The sequence below is a fragment of the Crassostrea angulata genome, chromosome 1, assembly GCF_025612915.1.
Source record: "Crassostrea angulata isolate pt1a10 chromosome 1, ASM2561291v2, whole genome shotgun sequence".
In the NCBI taxonomy this organism is placed as follows: Eukaryota; Metazoa; Mollusca; class Bivalvia; order Ostreida; family Ostreidae; genus Magallana; species Magallana angulata.
Genome location: NC_069111.1, coordinates 8800657 through 8807546, shown reverse-complemented (window position 1 = coordinate 8807546; position 6890 = coordinate 8800657). Strand labels below are relative to the sequence as shown.

Sequence of the window (6890 nt, the reverse complement as noted above, 5' to 3'; positions counted from 1 at the left end):
TTTTGTATATTTCAAAATCTTTATTTCTGAATCTTTAATACAATAACCACTCTGTTCGGACGACTACTAGTAGTAACCGCCATCTACAAATACCAAAGAAATATATGCATTAATATTTCTGTTTAAATCCTGGAGACTACTCAAACAAAATCATGAAAACAACAAAATATTTGTGAGCCAATGCTCAATGGGGATACCCCTGCCCTGATGTTAATATACAAAATAAGCAAAGTCGACTTTTAACAGGAATTTGACATGGAATTTGTTCATAAATAAATTGCACCATATTTCATGCATTTACAAAGTGTTTATTAAAATTTAAAACAGTGGCAAAATTATAGCTGCTGAGAAAATTTAAGCGAAAACCAATGTCGTCATTTAACAGGAAGTTGACGTGATTGATACATCCCACTATATGGACAGACATACACTCAGACAGACATAAGGCATTGAGACAGACACATACAGAAGGGTAAAATAGATTACTAGTATCCCCTTTTCTTTCGAGGCGGGGTATAATTAACGAATTATATGATAAATAATGGACTTTTTTATACCGTTAATAATGATTAATAATTAATGTGAATCAAATTTGTTTGCAAGTAAGTTATGGTTATCTGGAAGTAGAAAATAATAAAGAATCTTACGGGAGAACCATTTACAGCAGACACCAAAACCGCTGTTTACAGGATAACAATTTCCGACAGAGCACCGCCACCATGTATGGGGACCGCAGTAACCGACTTGTGTTTGTCCATGTGGGCAATGTGGAAGAATAAGAGCTGTAACATAATCCATGTAATAGCTCTAAGTACATTATTTTGAGGATAAAAATTCTTAAACATAAAAGCGTAGTTTTCATCAATTTCCTTTCTAATAGCGGTATAATGTACGCCTAAGAATTGAAAAAAAATTATTAACGATTTATTTCGTATCAGTGTTGTATTTGCTTGCCAATTCCGACATTAAAATAATTGATATAATTGTTTATTATTCAAGTTCATTTGGAGAGAGAAGGATAGAGATACTCACCCTCGGAGGCCAATGCAAGACAGCACACAAGGAAGAGAACGGCTACAGCTTTTCCCACCATATTTGATTTCACTGTTCTTCAGTGGTCAACAGTCAACAGACGGAGTGATAATCTCAAGCATATACGGCGTTATATACCTAAATAAGACGGAAACATCCAATCATATTTTCCCTTAAAAAATATTTAAAAAAGTTTTAACGAGCATACTGTCAACTGTTGATTAAACATTGTTTTAATCAATAGTGCCATTTCTGGAAAATTCACGGTGACAATGCATTGTTTGGTTTTATCCACAATTTGATCACATGTTTAATTTCCATACTTTCAAAATAAGGACATTCAATCACCACTCATTAATCATTGCATGTCAGACAAATCATTAAAATTATGCAATAGTAAAAGAAAAAAACTTCAAGGTAATTAAGGTAAAAAACAATCAATCTATGTTACTCTTACATTCTTCAATTGTCATGAAATTGTCACGAAACTAGAGTAGGTCCTATATGGAAACTAGCAAAACGAACCTATTGAACGCGTAGAATATATTGAATTTTTAACAAATCTACTAATTTTACTATAATGATAAAACATATTTCTATAACACATCTGTTTTCGTCCGTCGTCGTGCGTGGGGAGTCAAAATTTTTACATTTTTTACTTCTTCTTATAATGTACAATGCCAATTGTTACCATTTTAAGTGCGAAGCATTTCTAAGGTAAAAAGAATCTAAATTGTAAAATTCATTGCTCTACCAATTCAACCCCAGAGCGCCACCGGTTAGGCCTAATATGCAACTTTTCAAAAATCTTCTTCTCTGCTCCCACAGATGTAAGGAAAAAACCGATTGTATGGTTATGATGTCCATGAGGCCCTCTACCAAAATTGTGTGAAATTCATACATGGCCCCTTGATTAGAGGTTCAGGATCTAGGGTGGGGTCAATATGGCCATATAGTAAAATTGTATTAACTGTTAGAGAATCTTTTTCGCTAGTCCCATTTATATCCGAGAAAATCTAATTGCATGGCTATGATGTCCATGAAGTTCTCTACCTAAATTGTGAAAATCAAGACCCCTAAGTCTGGAGTTTAGGATCTAGGGCGGGGCCAATACGGCCATATAGTAAAAATGTATTAACTGTTAGAGAATCTTCTTCTCCATTCCCATTTATATTTGAGATAATCTAAATGCATGGCTATGATATCCATGAAGCTCTCTACCTAAATTGTGAAAATCATGACCCCTAGGTCTGGAGTTTAGGATCTAGGGTGGGGCCAATACGGCCATATAGTAAAAATGTATTAACTGTTAGAGAATCTTCTTCTCCATTCCCATTTGTATTTGAGATAATCTAAATGCATGGCTATGATGTTCATGAAGTTCTCTACCTAAGTTGTGAAATTCATGGCCCCAGGAACTGGGGTTCAGGTACCGGGGGCAATATTGCTATATAGTGTTGTGTTAATGCATATATGTTTAAAATTTTTTTCCTCTACTCTCACACATCTGTAAGAAATATTAACTTCATAATTATGTTAATTAGGAAATTCTCTGGTAAAATTGTTCTAAAGTATGGGTTTTGACTTTTGGGAGGGGCCAAAATGGATGTTTAGTGTTGATGCTTTTGCAAATATTGTTTAAAACTGATCTTCTTTACTCTACACCTGTAAGGAAAACCAATTTCATAATTTTGTAGTCTAAGTGGCTATGTACCAAAATTAAAAATTCCATGTCAACCGACATAGGGGTTCTGACTCTAGGGTGGGGCCAAAAGAATTTTTAATGTTAAAGCATTTAATATTAATAAAATTGTCTTCATTACTTCTACTGACACTGAATTAAAACTGACTGCATATGAAGGAAGACTTCCAATGCAGAGATTTGAATCTAGGGCAGGGCCAAAACACTCATATAGTGTATAGGGTGTGGCCAAAATGGTCATTTAGTGTTAAATTGTAAATGTATAATATTTATTATGGGAAATGTTGACATCTTTTCTCCATTCGGAAGTACTCGGCATACCTCGCGCAATTTTTCAACGTTATCATCCGGGCTTATTAATGGCTGATGCAATGCAAAATCTCCGTAGACTTTCTATTTTTGGATGTGTATTGAAACCTGAAGTGATAGAGGGGGCGTTTCAAAACGAATAATCTGGACATTTTTCATATTAGCTGATAAAGGAAGTCGGAGTACAAAAGAATTTACGATTATTGAAATATCAAGCAAAAAGTGGTGGAAACAAAAACTCGGGACAGAGTATAGTGATATTTTACGCCTGTGAATTTTTTAATTTCGACCAGAGATAAAGTTAAAGTTGACAGGTTTCTTGAGTAAAATATGAAATCATGCTGCTTATTATGACGCCATATCAATCAGAGGAATTTTTACTCGATCGCTGAGAGTTGCCTTATCATACCGCGTCTTCCCTCGCTTCTTCATAATGGAGTTATCTTCCTCTGTTTGTTCATATTTAGTCAATTGCTTTTATTCCTGTACAACGAGGAATAAAAGAACAAAATAAAATAATTATTGATCGAAAACAATAAATCTTTGTTGTTCATGTTTAAACGTCGATACAAAACACGATTAGGTATATAGAGGGGCTACAACAAATGTCCTTAAAAATAGAAGTCCCTCAATGTAAATGCTCTTGAACAATGTAATTTGTCTTGCTGATAACAATTTCTTTTTAAAACGGATCAAACAATGAGTTCTCGTTATTTGGCTCTGCGTACTACAGTAAAGCTTATTAGATACAAACACGAATATAGCGAAATATCCCATATAGCGAACAAGTTTTGTAATCCCCGGCAAAATTTTAACAAATCTTTGTTAAATTATACGGACATAACAAAGGTAATAACAAATTTATGTATATAGAGGGGCAAATTTAAGTCTAATAGGGGTGAACAATTCTTTTATAGCTAACTTTTTTTAAATTGTCAACAGTCAGCAATACCAATTAACATACTTGTTTTAAAGAATAAACTCTCAAATATATTTTTCAAATTGACATTGCGATTATTTAAGGTTTCCGAAAAATGCAATTTTATTAAATTCCCAAATACAAAAGTTTGTCATATGCAAGGAAAATATATGTACCATTCGCTAAGTCTATAATTACGAATTCATTATATGGTTATAACGAATTCCGGATAAAGCCACGTTTTGTTATAGTAATTTTCTTCACAGGCAAGTATGGAACGCTGCCTTATGTGCCTATTTCATGTGAAGATGGTGCTTTATTATATTATGCTGTGGTTATTTCATGCACCATCTTCATATAAAAAAGCACCATCTTCATATAATAAAGCACCACCTTCATATAATAAAGCACCATCTTCATATAATAAAGCACCATCTTCATATAATAAAGCACCATCTTCACATGAAATAACCACAGCATAATATAATAAAGCACCATCTACATATAAAATAGCCACGTAAGGCAGCTATGGCGTTCCATAGGCAAGGTTTGATACAATTCATAAAATAGTAGTGGCTTAAAATGACATCCTTAAATTTTTGCAAGGATGTGACAAATTTTTAGAGAATCATGAATTACTCTCAATATTCAATTTTCTGATGGATATAAGAGAGAAAAGGAACGTTTTTTTGATTTGTGAACATTAAATTGATATCAAGATAATGTGCACGAAAAACGCAGTTTTAAATTTTGCTACATATTCCTATTACGGTAAAATTTCAATAGTTAAAAAAAAGCACTACCAGTTTTAATTGGTTTAAGTTCAAATCAGATTCTCGATTATCAATGGAACGCTTTCCCTGCAGAACTTGTAATGCATGGATATAACTGACTCGCATTGAAGCTAGCTCCATAAATAATACATCTCTATCAAACGTCTACATATATATGTATGTACTTTACTGCAGTTCTTAAGTTCTTGCCAAGCAGAGTACCGTAGCCCTGACCAAAAAAAACCCCGATCAGTGTTAGATCTGTATGTATGATTTGATCCTCTTTCTAATAACATGCATCGGTCGTTTTCTTTTCACGTAGTTATTATGTGAGGTACATGTACATGTAAATGTTTTGCAAAAATTAAAAAAAAACCCTCGTTTTTGGTCAGCGGTATTGCAAGAGATGTTTCAAGTCAATTGACTATCTGTTTTGTTCATTTATCTACTATATTGTCTTTTAAAACTTTTATTGTGAAATAAAACCTTTTAATCATCTATGATGGTAACAACAAGTTTCATGTTTCATAAAATGTCAATCTCTCTAGCCTTATCTGATTAAAAAAATAAATTCAATTTCATATTTTTGTTGTAAAGACTCCATGAAAAGACCAAAGTAAGAAACAGAAAGGAAAAACTGAAACATTTTGTTTATTTCAATCTTTATTTCTTGATCTGTAGTACAATAACCACTCTGTTCGGACTACTAGTAGTAACCACCAGCTACAAATACCAAAGAGTTCTAGCATCAGTAAAACACAATTGATACTTTTTCAGAAATTACATTTATCTAATAACGCCAAACGAATAACATTAGATAATGAACTTATTAAACCTGATTACAGTGATTTATCTAGAAATAATATTTAATCTTAATCATGTTGCTGTTCATGAAAGTCATGGTATATTTGACAGTGGAAAATAATAAAGAATCTTACGGGAGAACCATTTACAGCAGAGACCAAAGTTGCTATTCAAGGGATAGCAACTTCCGATAGAGCACTTCCACCAGGTATGTGGACCGCAGGTACCGACTTGTGTTTGTCCATGAGGGCAATACGGGTAAATGCGGGCTGTAACAATTTTAAGTTGTGAGTCGTTATTTAAAGAATCAAAAATGTTTTCACATAAAAACGTAAATTTTGTCATTTTTTTTTTCATTTTCAAATGGCAGTATAGTTTACAGTAAAACAATTCAATTTTTTCAACAATTTCGAAACAATTTCGTATTTGCTTACCAAATCCAATAAAATATTTTTTTTTAAAAGCCAAGTTTAATGAGAGAGAGAGAGAGAAGATAGAGAGAGAGTTTGTTTTAAAGAGAGTTTTTACTCACCCTCAGAGGCCAATGCAAGACAGCACACAAGCAGGAGAACGGCTACAGCTTTTGCCACCATGTTTGGGTAATTATGTGTCAGTGGTCAACAGACAGCTTGATATTCTCCAGCATATACAGCGTTATTTATACCTTAATCAGACGGACATTACCCAATCATATTTTGGCACTTAAGTTTAAAAAAAATATTTTCTGAGAAATTCACGATGACAATGCATTCTTTGGTTTTATCCTCTTTTCGATCTATTTTTTAATTTGTATTACACAAGATGCACTTGCAATCACCACTCATTAATCATTGTTAGACAAATCATTAAAATTATGTAACAGTTAAAGAAAAGATCGGCAAATTAATATTTAAGGTAATTTTGGTAAAAGAACTCACAATTAATCTATGTAAATCTTTTACTCCTCAACTGTCATAGAGTTGTCATGAAACTCTCAACAAATTAAAGTATAATGCAACTTGCAGCACTAGGGAAATGGTTCGATACTGTTCAATACTAACGCTTATTTGAATTTTCATTTAACTGCATCGATGTACAGTTCGATACACTTTTAAAATCAGGTTTGTTTATAACATCGGGTTTGGACTTCATAATTAGATTTACTGCACAAGGAGAAAAAGTCGACAATTTTGACAAGATGAAGGGGGCAATCGCGATGTATCTAATGTGATAGATACAATGAAGGTTGATTACATAGTAGCAGTTCGACTAAAAGTCATTCTGTGTTTTTTTTTCAGTGTATTCATTGTATTAATCATTATTTACTGAAACAGATCTTTTTGGATGAGTCTGGACCCCCCCCCCCCCTCCC

The 6890-nt window shown here is 33.1% G+C and overlaps 2 long non-coding RNA genes across 2 annotated transcripts; both read right to left on the bottom strand.

The window, feature by feature from the left end:
• Nucleotides 1-1143, bottom strand: LOC128167040 (uncharacterized). Its single transcript, XR_008241208.1, has 3 exons — nt 1033-1143; nt 648-782; nt 1-83 (listed from the first exon to the last, which is right to left on the bottom strand). It is a non-coding gene; the product is annotated as an uncharacterized LOC128167040 (long non-coding RNA).
• Nucleotides 1144-5365: 4222 nt separating this feature from the next.
• LOC128167035 (uncharacterized) lies at nt 5366-6199 on the bottom strand. Its single transcript, XR_008241207.1, has 3 exons — nt 6072-6199; nt 5674-5808; nt 5366-5458 (listed from the first exon to the last, which is right to left on the bottom strand). It is a non-coding gene; the product is annotated as an uncharacterized LOC128167035 (long non-coding RNA).
• Nucleotides 6200-6890: the final 691 nt, after the last annotated feature.